This window comes from Arachis hypogaea, chromosome 11, assembly GCF_003086295.3.
Source record: "Arachis hypogaea cultivar Tifrunner chromosome 11, arahy.Tifrunner.gnm2.J5K5, whole genome shotgun sequence".
NCBI classification, from domain to species: Eukaryota; Viridiplantae; Streptophyta; class Magnoliopsida; order Fabales; family Fabaceae; genus Arachis; species Arachis hypogaea.
In genome coordinates this window covers 139,439,160-139,453,800 of record NC_092046.1, presented here as the reverse complement: position 1 = coordinate 139,453,800, position 14,641 = coordinate 139,439,160, and the positions used below count along the sequence as shown (strand labels likewise).

Sequence of the window (14,641 nt, the reverse complement as noted above, 5' to 3'; positions counted from 1 at the left end):
ATGTGAATTTAACATAAAAACTAATAAAAACATCTCTAAAAATAACTAGATCCTACTAAAAACATACTAAAAACAATGCCAAAAAGCGTATAAATTATCTGCTCATCACAATACCAAACTTAAATTGTTGCTTGTCCCCAAGCAACTAAAAATCAAATAGGATAAAAAGAAGAGAATATACTATAAATTCCAAACTATCAATGAAACATAGCTCCAATCAGATGAGCGGGATTTGTAGCTTTTTGCCTCTTGAATAGTTTTGGCATCTCACTTTATCCATTGAGGTTCAGAATGATTGGCATCTATAGGAACTCAGAGTTCAGATAGTGTTATTGATCCTCCTAGTTCAGTATGTTGATTCTTGAACACAGCTACTTTATGAGTCTTGGCCGTGGCCCTAAGCACTTTGTTTTCCAGTATTACCACCGGATACATAAATGCCACAGATATATAATTGGGTGAACCTTTTCAGATTGTGACTCAGCTTTGCCAAAGTCCCCAATTAGAGGTGTCCAGGGTTCTTAAGCACACTCTTCTTTTGCTTTGGACCTTGACTTTAACCGCTCAGTCTCAAGTTTTCACTTGACACCTTCACGCCACAAGCACATGGTTAGGGACAGCTTGGTTTAGCCGCTTAGGCCAGGGTTTTATTCCTTTAGGCCCTCCTATCCACTGATGCTCAAAGCCTTGGGATCCTTTTTATTTACCCTTGCCTTTTGGTTTTAAGGGTTATTGGCTTTTTGCTCTTGCCTTTTGGTTTTAAGAGCTTTTGGCTTTTTCTGCTTGCTTTTTCTATTTCTATTTTTTTTGCCATTTTTTTCTCTTTTTTTTTTTCTGCAAGCTTTTGTATTTACTGCTTTTTCTTGCTTCAAGAATCATTTTTATGATTTTTCAGATTATCAAATAACATTTCTCCTTTTCATCATTCTTTCAAGAGCCAACATATTTAACATTCATAAACAACAACTTCAAAAGACATATGCACTGTCCAAGCATTCATTCAGAAAACAAAAAGTATTGTCACCACATCAATATAATTAAACTAAGTTCAAGGATAAATTCGAAACTCATGTACTTCTTGTTCTTTTGTTTTTAAAATATTTTTTCATTTAAGAGAGGTGATGGATTCATATTCACTACTTTAAGGCATAGACACTTAGACACTAATGATCATGTAATAAAGACACAAACATAGATAAACATTTAGCATAAGAAAACGAAAAAACAGAAAATTTAAGAACAAGGAATGAGTCCACCTTAGTGATGGTGACGTTTCCTTCTTGAGGAACCAATAATGTTCTTGAGCTCTTCTATGTCTCTTCCTTGTCTTTGTTGCTCCTCCCTCATTGCTCTTTGATCTTCTCTAATTTCATGAAGGATGATGGAGTGCTCTTGGTGCTCCATCCTTAGTTGTCCCCAATAATTGTGTGGAGGAAAATGTATCTCATGAGGTATCTCAGGGATCTCTTGATTTGCAGTCAAATGTTCTACCACTGAGCTATAGACCCTTGAGATGAATCTCTGCATCTCCTATGACTCGGAGGTGGAAGCTTTTATATTCCCTTTCCTCTTTCTAGAGGTTTCTCTGGTCTTAGGTGCGATAAATGGTTATGAAAAAATAAAAAGCTATGCTTTTACCACACCAAACTTAGAATATTGCTCGCCCTCGAGCAAGAGAAGAAAGAAAAGAAAAAGAAGAAGAGAAAATATGGAGGAGAGGGAGGGTTGTGATGTGTGAAAAGGAAGGAGTGATGGTTTGAATTTGAGTGGGTGGGTGTAGGTGGGTGTATGATGGTTTTGGAGGGGAATTGGAGGTGATTGGTGAAGGGTTCTTGGGAAAGGGTGATATAGGATTATGAGGAGGGAAGGTGAGTGGAGGTATGTGGGGATCCTGTGGTGTCCACAGATCCTGAGGTGTCAAGGATTTACATCCCTGCACCATTGAGGCATGTAAAATGCCTTTGCATGCAATTCTGGCATTTAAACGCCGAATTGATGCTTGTTCTGAGCGTTCAACGCCCAGATGTAGCATGTTTCTGGCGTTGAACGCCAGCTCTATGCTTGTTTCTGGCGTTCAGCGCCAGCTTTCCTCAGTGTGCATTCCTGGCGTCTGAACGCTAGGATGTTGCTTGTTTCTGGCGTTCAACGCCAGATCCATGCTCTGTTCTGGCGTTGAACGACAGCCAGATGCTCCTTACTGGCGTTTAAACGCCAGTAAGCCCTTCCTCCAGGGTGTGATTTTTCTTCTGTTATTTTTTATTCTGTTTTTAATTTTTCTATTTATTTTGTGACTCTACATGATCATGAACCTAATAAAACATGAAAGAACAATAAAAATAAAAATAAAATTAGATAAATAAAAATTGGATTGCCTCCCAACAAGTGCTTCTTTAATGTCAATAGCTTGACAGTGAGCTCTCATGGAGCCTCACAGATGTCCAGAGCATTGTTGAGACTTCCCAACACCAAACTTAGAGTTTGACTGTGGGGGCTCTGGTTGACTTTGCAGTGAGAGAAGCTTTTCATGCTTCCTCTCCATGATTACAGAAGGAGATCCTTGAGTTTTAAACACAAGGTTGTCCTCATTTAATTGAAGGATCAATTCTCCTCTGTCCACATCAATCACAGCTCTTGCTGTGGCTAGGAAAGGTCTTCCAAGGATGATGGATTCATCCTCATCCTTTCCAGTATCTAGGATTATGAAATCAGCAGGGATGTAAAGGCCTTCAACCTTTACTAACATGTCCTCTACTTGTCCATAAGCCTGTTTTCTGGAATTGTCTGCCATCTCTAATGAGATTCTAGCAGCTTGCACCTCAAAGATTCCCAGTTTCTCCATTACAGAGAGTGGCATGAGGTTTATTCCTGACCCAAGGTCACATAGAGCTTTCTCAAAGGTCATGGTGCCTATGGTACAAGGTATTAGGAACTTTCCAGGATCCTGTTTCTTCTGAGGCAATCTCAGTTGATCCAATGCATTTAGTTCATTGGTGAACAGGGGAGGTTCATCTCCCCAAGTCTCATTACCAAATAAATTGGCATTCAGCTTCATGATTGCACCAAGGAACTTGGCAACTTGCTCTTCAGTAACATCCTCATTCTCTTCAGAAGAAGAATACTCATCAGAGCTCATGAAGGGCGTAAGGAGGTTTAATGGAATCTCTATGGTCTCTAGATGAGCCTCAGAGTCCTTTGGTTCCTCAGAGGGAAACTCCTTATTGATCACTGGATGTCCCAGGAAGTCTTCATCCTTGGGATTCACGTCCTCCCCTTCCTCCTTGGATTCGGCCATGATGGTTATATCAATGGCCTTGCAATCTCTCTTTGGATTCTCTTCTGTATTGCTTGGGAGAGTAGTAGGAGGAGTTTCAGTGATCTTCTTACTCAGCTGGCCCACTTGTGCCTCTAAATTTCTAATAGAGGACCTTGTTTTATTCATGAAACTCAGAGTGGCCTTAGATATATCAGAGACTAAATTTGCTAAGTTAGATGGATTCTGCTAAGAATTCTCTGTCTGTTGCTTAGTGGATGATGGAAAAGGTTTACTACTGTTAAACCTGTTTCTTCCACCATTATTAAAGCCTTGTTGAGGCTTTTGTTGATCCTTCCATGAGAAATTTGGGTGATTTCTCCATGAGGGGTTATAGGTGTTTCCATAAGGTTCACCCATATAATTCACCTCTGCTATTGCAGGGTTTTCAGGATCATAAGCTTCTTCTTCAGAAGATGCCTCTTGAGTACTGTTGGATGCAGCTGCATTCCATTCAGACTCTGAGAAATCATATTGACTTGCTGAGTCAATATTTTGTTCTGAGCCAATATGACATTCAGAGTATCAATTTCAAGAACTCCCTTCTTCTGAGGCGTCCCATTACTCACAAGATTCCTCTCAGAAGTGTACATGAACTGGTTATTAGCAACCATGTCAATAAGTTCTTGAGCTTCTGCAGGCATTTTCTTTAGGTGAATGGATCCACTTGCAGAAGTATCCAATGACATCTTAAGCTAATTCAGACAGATCATCATAGAATATATCCAGGATGGTCCATTCTGAAAGCATGTCAGAAGGACACTTTTTGGTCAGTTGCTTATATCTCTCCCAAGCTTCATAGAGGGATTCACCTTCTTTCTGTCTGAAGGTTTGAACATCCACTCTAAGCTTACTCAGCTTTTGAGGAGGAAAGAACTTGGCTATGAAAGTCGTGACCAGCTTATCCCAAGAGTTCAGGCTATCTTTGGGTTGAGAGTCCAACCATATTCTAGCTCTGTCTCTTACAGCAAAAGGGAAAAGCATGAGCCTGTAGACTTCAGGATCTACTCTATTAGCCTTAACAGTATCACATATCTGCAAGAATTCAGTTAAGAACTGAAAAGGATCTTCAGATGGAAGTCCATGAAACTTGCAGTTCTGTTGCATCAGAGAAACTAATTGAGGTTTCAGCTCAAAATTGTTTGCTCCAATGGTAGGGATGGAGATACTTCTTCCATGTAAATTGGAATTTAGTGCAGTAAAGTCACCAAGCATCTTCCTTGCATTGTTATTATTTCCGGCTACCATATCCTCTTTCTGTTCGAAAATTCCTGTAAGGTTGTCTCTGGATTGTTGTATTTTAGCTTTTCTTAGTTTCCTTTTCAGAGTCCTTTCAGGTTCAAGATATGCTTCAACAAGAATGTTCTTGTCCTTGCTCCTACTCATGTGAAAAAGAAGAGGACTAAAGATACCGGGGATCCTCTTTACCACAGTATAGAGGTTCCCTTGTTGTTAGTAGAAGAAGAAAGGGAATAAGAGTGAAGAAGAATGGATAATCCAAACACAAGGGTGAGGATAGGAGCAGTGATTTGAGATGAAGAAAAGTGTTAGTAAATGAATAAATAAATAGAAGGAGGTGGGAGAGAGGGAATTTCGAAAAATAAATTTTGAAAAAGAGTTAATGATTTTCGAAAATTAAGATAAAATTAAAATTAAAATTAAAAATTGAAACAATTAATTAATTAAAAAGAATTTTTGAAAAAGAGGGAGGTATTTTCGAAAATTAGAGAGGGATAGTTAGTTAGGTAGTTTTGAAAGAGATAAGAAACAAACAAAAAGTTAATTAGTTAGTTGAAACAAATTTTGAAAATCAATTTTTAAAAGATAAGAAGATAAGAAGTTAGAAAAGATATTTTAAAATCAAATTTTTTTGAGAAAGATATGATTTAAAAAGATATGATAGAAAGATATGATTAAAAATAGTTTTGAAAAAGATTTGAATTTTAAAATCACAATTAATGACTTGACTCACAAGTAATCACAAGATATGATTCTAGAACTTAAAGTTTGAATCTTTCTTAACAAGTAAGTAACAAACTTGAAATTTTTGAATCAAAACATTAATTGATGATGTGATTTTCGAAAATATGATAGAATAAGAAAAAGATTTTGAAAATATTTTGAAAAAGATTTTTGAAATTTTCGAAAATAAATAAAAAAATGGAAAAGATATAATTTTTGAAAAAGATTTTGAAAAAGATAAGATTTTTAAATTGAAAATTTGATTTGACTCATAAGAAACAACTAAATTTTAAAAAGTTTTGAAAAAGTCAACTCAAATTTTCGAAAATTTATGAGTGAAAAAGGAAAAGATATTTTTTTTTTTTGAATTTTTAATGAAGAAAGAGAAAAACATGAAAAAGACTCAATGCATGAGAATTTTTAGATCAAAACAATGAATGCATGCAAGAACACTATGAATGTCAAGATGAACACCAAGAACACTTTGAAGACCAAGATGAACATCAAGACTTATTTTTGAAATTTTTTAATGAAAGAAAAACATGCAAGACACCAAACTTAGAGATTTTCAATAATTAGACACTAACAAGTTAAAAATGCATATGAAAAACAAGAAAAGACACAAAACAAGAAAATATGAAGATCAAACAAGAAGACTGGCCAAGAACAACTTGAAGATCATGAAGAACACTATGAATGCATGAATTTTCGAAAAATGCATAAATTTTTAGAAGAAAAAATGCGATTGACACCAAACTTAAAAATTGACTCTAGACTCAAACAAGAAACACAAAATATTTTTGGTTTTTATGTTTTTATGATTTTTTTGTATTTTCTTTAAAAAAAATTTTTTCGAAAAACATATAGGAAAAAGAAAATAAGAAATTCAAAATTTTTAATAAGAATCCCAGGAATCTTTCAATGTTGGCCTAAAGCTCCAATCCAAGGGTTGGGCATGGCTTAATAGCCAGCCAGCTTCAGGATATAAATCAGGCATGCAACAGCTGATATTCCAATTAACTTGCCTCTATGCTGATGATTGGAAGCTACAGTCCAAAAGAATTAGACATGGCTTTACAGCCAGCCAGGCTTCAACATGCTTCATGAAACACTAGAATTCATTCTTAAAAATTTAGAATAATTTTCGAAAACAGATGAGAAAATTTTTTTTTTTGAAAATAAAACAAAAAGAAAATTACCTAATCTGAGCAACAAGATGAACCGTCAGTTGTCCAAACTCGAACAATCTCCGGCAACGGCGCCAAAAACTTGGTGTACGAAATTGTGATCCCTGGTAATGGCTCCAAAAACTTGGTGCTCTAATCTTCATTCATAATTTGTCACAACTTCGATACAACTAACCAACAAGTGCACTGGGTCGTCCAAGTAATAAAATCTTACGTGAGTAAGGGTCAATCCCACGAAGATTGTTGGTATGAAGCAAGCTATGGTCATCTTGTAAATCTCAGTCAGGCAGATATCAAATGGTTAATGAGTTTTCAAATTATAATAGTAAATAAACAGAAAATAAAGATAGAAATACTTATGTAGTTCATTAGTGAGAATTTCAGATAAGCGTATAGAGATGCTTTCGTTCCTCTGAACCTCTGCTTTCCTGCTGTCTTCATCCAATCATTCCTACTCCTTTCCATGGCAAGCTTTCTGTAAGGCATCACCGTTGTCAATGGCTACATCCCATCTTCTCTGTGAAAAAGGTCTAAATGCTCTGTCACGGCACGGCTAATCATCTGGAGGTTCTCGATCATACTGGATTAGGATTCACCCTCCTTTTGCGTCTGTCACTACGCCCAGCACTCGCAAGTTTGAAGTTCGTCATAGCCATCCCTTCCCAGATCCTACTCGGAATACCACAAACAATGTTTAGACTTTTCGGATCTCAGGAATGGCCATCCATGGGTTCTAACTTATACCACGAAGATTTTAATATCTCGGACTCGGTCCTCTGTATTAGATATCTAAGAGATACTCATTCTAGCTTGTTTGCATGTAGAACGGAAGTGTTTGTCAGGCACGCGTTCATAAGTGAGAATGATGATGAGCGTCACATAATCATCACATTCATCATGTTCTTGGGTGCGAATGGATATCTTAGAAGCGGAATAAGTTGAATTGAATAGAAAACAGTAGTACTTTGCATTAAATCATGAGGAACAGCAGAGCTCCACACCTTAATCTATGGAGTGCAGAAACTCTACCGTTGAAAATACATAAGTGATAATGGAGTTCATTGGTCTCGGCCCCAGAGGGGAACCGAAGTAACCAAGACTAAAATGATCCGAAGATTATTCCAAAGATGTGAATACAATAGTGAAAAGTTCTATATATACTAGACTAGCTACTAGGGTTTACAAAAGTAAGTAATTGATGCATAAATCCACTTCCGGGGCCCACTTGGTGTGTGCTTGGGCTGAGCTTGAAGTTTACACGTGCAGAGGCTTCTTTTGGAGTTGAATGCCAAGTCGTAACGTGTTTTTGGCGTTCAACTCTGGTTTGTGACGTGTTTCTGGCGTTTAACTCTAGACTGCAGCGTAGAACTGGCGTTCAACGCCCTTTTGTGTCATCTAAACTCGGGCAAAGTATGGACTATTATATATTGCTGAAAAATCCTGGATGTCTACTTTCCAACAACGTTGAGAGCGCGCCATTTGGAGTTCTGTAGCTCCAGAAAATTCACTTTGAGTGCAGGGAGGTCAGAATCTAACAGCATCAGCAGTCCTTCTTCAACCTCTGAATCTGATTTTTGCCCAAGTCCCTCAATTTCAGTCAGAAAATACCTGAAATCACAGAAAAACACACAAACTCATAGTAAAGTCCAGAAATGTGAATTTAACATAAAAACTAATAAAAATATCCCTAAAGTTAACTAGATCCTACTAAAAACATACTAAAAACAATGCCAAAAAGCGTTTAAATTATCCGCTCATCATTCAACACAAAGAAGGCAACAAAGAAAGAGAAAAAAAAACAAAACGAAATAACAAATTACTGTAATAAGTCCCACTCTAACTGAAAGTTAAGCTGAAGATCCGGGGAATAAGGATTTATTGGCAATGAATCCAAGAGTGATTCACAATCACTAAACATTTCATTTGACTTGAAAGAGCTTTTGACTTTGACATCTTTCAAATCATGCCACCAACATTTCATTTGACTTGAACTGCAATATCTCTCTTCTTTGTTGTTGCACCTTAGCTTCTCCAATAGTAGCTGTTGTTGATTTGGCCAATTGACAACTAGAATTAGATCTTCAACTTTTCACTATATATTAAGTTAAAGTAAATTTTTTATTTTTAAATTTTTTTAAAATATTCATAGTGATCATTTTCTCCGAAAATAGTTAGTAAACATTTATAAAAAAAAATAGATTAATTCAAGACAAATGTCTTATTTAGAATATTAAGTATTTATTAATATTTAATTATAAAAAAATAGATTATAAATATGTTAGTGTCTACAAATGTTATAAATATTTTTGAAACATGTATCAAATATATAGTTTAAGGATATGTAAATATATTTTTTTAACATGCATTGATATATAAATTAACACAATCCTTTAAAGATTCAGAATTAACAACTAAAATGAAAAAAAAATCCTTTAAAGATTTAAAAAATTTGCAAATACAATTGATGATAATCTTACATAGTATCATGTCAGTCTTTTATATGTAACAAAAACAAAACTATTTAACAATTTATCAATTTTGTCAACATAGTAAATTTTTAGAAGGCTACTTTAACCTATTTATTATCTACTATATTGTAATTATCCTTAATACAGTGGATATTTTTTGGAGTGCTGGCCCGTGGTTTTTTGCCCTGTTCATTTTGGAAATTTTTTCACTTTAAAATATTGATGTTACTCTCTCTTCCTTAACCTATTTTATTGGCATATTGATTCCGTCATTCTCCATGTAAATATTTGGCTCGTCTCCGCTCCGATTGTCTTATCTCTAACAAGTGGTATCAGATCCACTTAAGTTTAGGGAAAAGGTTCAATTCTTCGTATGCTCTGTGATTGAAGCTTTGTCTGATCTTCCACATTAGAAAAATTTTTTCATCTTGATATAAGATATCGATCCAAAAATTTGAAGTAGAAAAATTTGACGGTTCCAATGACTTCCAGCTATGGAAATGACAGGTGCAAGCTTTGCTAGATCAGCAAGGCATAGCAAAGGTGTTGGACGGATTAATAGAATTGCCGAAGACATTGTCTGGTGATAAAAAGGCAGGTACAATGGCAAAAGTAAGAAGTACAATCCATTTATGCCTAACAGACAACGGGTTGCAAGAGGTAATGGATGAAAAAAAACTGCTGATTCATTATGGAAGGCCTTGGATAAAAAATATTCTGTCAAGACCTTGTCCAACAAGTTATACCAAAGGAAGAGGTTGTATACATTTAAATATTCAGGAGATAAATTTATGAGAGTCCACATAGATGACTTTAATCGAATGATATCCGATGTTGCTGCAGCTGGAATAAATGTCGAAGATGTTGATTAAGCTGTGATCTTGTTCACGTCATTTTCTCGTCATATGATAATTTTTGTGATACCATGTTATATGGTAGATCTAAAATCATAGTGCAAAATATTAAAGATGCACTATTGACAAAAGAACATCAAAAATTAGTATCTAGATCCACTATAGGCAATCCTGCCAATGGGTTGTTTATGACAAGAGGTCGCAGTGAAGAAAAAGTGTCCACAAGCTCAAGCAAGAGTAGATCGAAGTCAAAGTTTCAAAAGCACAAATCTATAAAGTGCTTCTATTGTAACCAATTAAGACACATTAGAAGATATTGCCCACAGAAAAAGGAGAAATCAAAAAATTCTGCCAACATAATAATTGATGATTCTGAAGATAGTGATGTTGGTTCTGCTCTAACCATATTCACTGGTAACTACGAAAACGAGTGGATCCTGGATTCTGGTGCATCATTTCACATATCACCTAACAAAGATATTTTTATTTCGTACAAAAATAGGGATGAAAGTGTCTGACTAGAACATAACCAATTAGTGTGTGTTTAGATTAAAGTTTGCAAACGAACTTTTGTATAAAATTGATTTTATAAACTTGATTGTGATAAAGAGTGAGTTGTTGTTAACGTGATTTATGTTTGATAATTTTGTATCAAAATGGATTATAATAAAATGAATGTTGTTTGGATTACATTATTCAAAATTACGTTTAGACAAAAATTAATAAAAAGGACATAAATTTATATCATTCAAATCTATATTATTTTAATATTTTTTTACTATAATTACTTTTGAAAAGAATTTAAATTTATGTATTGAAAATTAGTACTCTTTTGTTATAATTTGTTAATACTCTTCTTTAGTACTCTTTTTGTATTTAATTATATCTTTTTAATAAAATTTATATTATAAAAATTAATAATAATAAATAAAATATATACTAATTTAAGAATACATAGTAAAAAATATACAAAGTTAAATAAAAAAATAAAGTTCTATAAAAAATACATATTAATAAAAATAATTAAAAAAAGACATAAACAATGAATACTAAAAATTCTATTAAAAAAATACAATGATATACATAGGTGAACATACAAAAATTCTAAACAAAATATCCATACTATTAATAAAAAAGATAAATAAAAATTGATAAAAATAAAACTTAACAAAGAGTACTAATAATAATATTAAAAAAATATTTGTTTGTAAAGCATAGTTATGAAAAAAATTCAAAAACTCTGATGATTGTTTTTGGTATTTCTTACTGTAGATGAGATTGAATGGCAAAATTGGTAGAATGTCAATTAATTTTTTAATTTATGAAGTGAACACAAAAGCTAAACGCAAAAGCTACAATTTGTTGTTTCTGCTGAACGGGAGTTCAAACCCAAAATCATGTTCGCGTTTAGAGAAAAAAATTAGCCAAACAAAAATTACAGCGTTCAAAAAGACTAAACGCACTTCTTGTGCTTTCAACATGTTTACCAAACACGCCCTTAATTCCAGTGGTAGGTGAAGAGCAAGTCAAAATCAAATCAGATTATGGGACCAATATATTGCTTCATGCATGACATGTACTGAAACTGGACAGAAATCTAATCTCGCTGAGCGCAATAATTAAAAATGGTTACAAATTCATAGGCAAGGGAGATTTCTTGAAGATATTCAAAGGTTTGATGATGGTGATGAAAGGAAGGTTACACGGAGGGATCTACATATTGCAGAAAAGCATAGTAAACGGAAATGCTGTTGTTCTATCCTCTGAAGAGAATCATAATGATGCTACACAATTGTGGCACATGAGACTTGGTCACCTGAGTGAGAAAGGAATGTCCATACTTGCTAATAGAGGCTTGTTAAAAGGCTTGAAGGATTGCAATTTGGTTTCTGTGAAAATTGTCTTTGAAAAACAAAAACGAGAAAAGTTTAGCACTGAAAACCATAATAACAAAGGGATATTAGAGTACATCCACTCAGATGTGTGGAGTCCTGCCCTTGTCAACTCTCTAGGTGGAGCTGGATATATTCTTACACTAATTGATGATTATTCTAGAAAAGTTTGGGTTTATTTCCTGAAGAAAAAAGATGAAGTGTTTGAAAGATTCAAGCAATGGAAAGCCATGGCTGAGAAGCTAACCGGGCAGTCAACCAAGTGACGAAGAACTAACAATCGCAGAGAATTTTGTAGTCAAGAATTCATAGAGTTCTGCAGAGATAATGATATAGTGAGAGACCATATTGTACCAGGAACACCATATTGTACCTCCAGTTCTCATACCATATGTTGTTGTTGCTTTTCAGATGCAGGTTGTAACCCACTTCGGTGAGTTGCAGGATGGTGACAGAGTAGAGGATCTTTTGCTATCTCTTTGTATTTTGGTTATTATGTTGTAGTTCTCTCACTTTTTTTTTTATCATACTCTGTTGCCTTAGAGGCTTACTTTGAGAGATAGATTGTTGCTGTTTTAAATTTCAAAATTCTGTTGTATTCAGTTTGACTAGCCGGCCTAAACTCCGCAGCCTGTGACTAGTCCTCTTTTTGAATATCATACTTATATATATATCTTGTTTACTTTAATTATTACTTTGTGTATCCTGGAGCTATCTACAAAATTTTATATGTATTATGTTTTGTTCTGTTCGTACCTACGCGTTTAGTTACCGTGTGTGAATGTTTCGCGCTTTGTAATTCCGCTTTATGCGACTTTGAGCTTTTATTCCTTCATCGGGCTTCTAGTATTACTACTCCTTTCTATATATATAATATGATATGAGCTTTAGAACTGTCATGGCACTTTGTTATCCTTTGCTTTATGGCTAGAGGTAAGACTTATGGTGATAGGGTGTTACAGTATGCACGAGGGGGAAAGACTAAAAACTGTAGTCTATAGAAAAGGCAGGTTCCCCAAAAATCATTGTCAGTAGAAATGTCACTTTTGATGAGGTGGCAATGATAAATTAGAAGCAGAAATTTAAAATAGATTAGGCAGAAACATATCATGGTGTCCAAAAGCAGGTGGAGCTAGGCGTTGACAATGGAAAGATAAAGCAAAAAGAAGAAATTCGGCCCAACACTTCAAGGACTACTCAACCTGAAGAAGAACAAGTAGATGAATATGATGATAGAGTTATTGGTGAAGAAACCAGAGAAGTAGAACCATATAGTATTGCTACTGACAGAGAGAAGCGACAAATTCATACCAAAAAGATATCAAGATTCATCTTCTTCTGTATTTGACTCAGCAGAGGCATATTCTATAGCTTTCGCATTGGCTATGGCAGATGACGTGGTAGGAAATGAGCCAAACTCCTGTCATGAAGCAATTCACAGCATGGAATCAAAGCAGTGACTAACCGCAATGAAAGAGGAAATTGAGTCTCTTCATAAAAATCAGACATGGGAGCTAGTAGAATTTTCAGAGGGAAAAAGAGTAATTGGATGCAAATACGTCTTCAAAAGAAAGGAAGGGATTCCTAGAGTTGAACCGCTAAGGTTCAAGGCAAGACTGGTAGCAAAGGACTTTACTCAGAAAGAGGGTATTGACTTCAATGAAGTATTTTCTCATGTTGTGAAACATAGCTCTATTCGAGTCCTATTAGTTACTGTAAGTACGTTTGACCTGGAGCTAGAGCAACTTGATGTGAAAACAGTGGTGAGCTAGAGGAAACGATGAGTCAACCAGAAGAATTTACTGATCCTGAGAAGAAAGACCATGTTTGTTTGCTGAAGAAGTCATTGTATGGTTTAAAGCAATCCCCAAGGCAATGGAATAAGAAGTTTGATGCATTTATGATTAATATTGGTTACAACAAAAACCAATATGACAATTGCATATATTCTAAGGAGCTTCCAGATGGTTCAAGGATTTATCTGTTGATATATGTTGATGATATGCTAATAACAACTAACAATAAAGCTGAAATTAGCATGTCGAAAACCCTACTAGGAAAGAAATTTGAGATGAAGAACTTAGGCGCAGAAAGGAGAATTCTGGGAATGGAAATTTACAGGGAGAGGCATTGTAGCAGGCTATGGTTGACGCAAAAAATTATATTACAAAAGTGCTACCATGCTTCAATATGGATCGGCTTAAACCAGTTGGTACTCCATTAGTTGCTCACTTTAAGCTATCCTCAAAGGATTGTCCGAAAACTGAGAAGGACATAGAGCACATGTCTCATATACCATACTCTAGTGTTGTTGGCAGTCACATGTATGCCATAGTGTGCACTAGACCAAATATTTCACAAGCTGTAAGTGTAGTAAGCAGGTTTATGAGCAATCCGAAAGGTGCATTAGAAGGGTGTGAAATGAATTATGCGGTACTTAGGAGGTTCTACTGATGTGTGTCTGGTGCTTGATGGTGAGAGAAGACAAGGAGTTGTTAACTTTGTTGATTTTGATTATGCTGGTGACCTGGATAAAAAGAGATCATTGACAGGCTATTACTTTATAGTCTTTGCATGTACTATTAGCTGGAAGGCAATATTGCAATATATGGTGGTATTATCGACAACTAAAGCTGAGTATATGACCTTGACTGAGGCTATTAAAGAAAGTAATTGGGTACAAAGTCTTTTGGATAGCCTTGGATTAAATTCAGATGTACCAATTATACATTGTGATAGCCAAAGTGCTATTCACTTGGCTAAAAACCTAGTTTATCATGAACAGACTAAACACATTGACATCCGACTTCATTTTGTCAGAGAAATAATTAACAATAGTACTGATGCAATTCAAAAAATAGCTACAATTGACAATCGAGCAACATGATGACCAAATTGTTGTCGATTGACAAGTTTAAGCATCGCTTGAACTTGGTTAATGTTTGATCTTGGTTAATGTTTGCAGAAA

The 14,641-nt window shown here is 35.0% G+C and overlaps 1 long non-coding RNA gene and 1 other non-coding gene across 2 annotated transcripts; one reads left to right on the top strand and one right to left on the bottom strand.

The window, feature by feature from the left end:
* The first annotated feature begins 4,054 nt into the window (after window positions 1–4,054).
* LOC112724892 (small nucleolar RNA R71) lies at window positions 4,055–4,162 on the top strand. Its single transcript, XR_003164032.1, has one exon. It is a non-coding gene; the product is annotated as a small nucleolar RNA R71 (small nucleolar RNA).
* Window positions 4,163–12,653: 8,491 nt separating this feature from the next.
* On the bottom strand, window positions 12,654–13,117 carry LOC140176420 (uncharacterized). The gene is made up of 2 exons (XR_011867937.1): window positions 12,985–13,117; window positions 12,654–12,875 (listed from the first exon to the last, which is right to left on the bottom strand). It is a non-coding gene; the product is annotated as an uncharacterized lncRNA (long non-coding RNA).
* Between the last annotated feature and the right edge of the window lie 1,524 nt (window positions 13,118–14,641).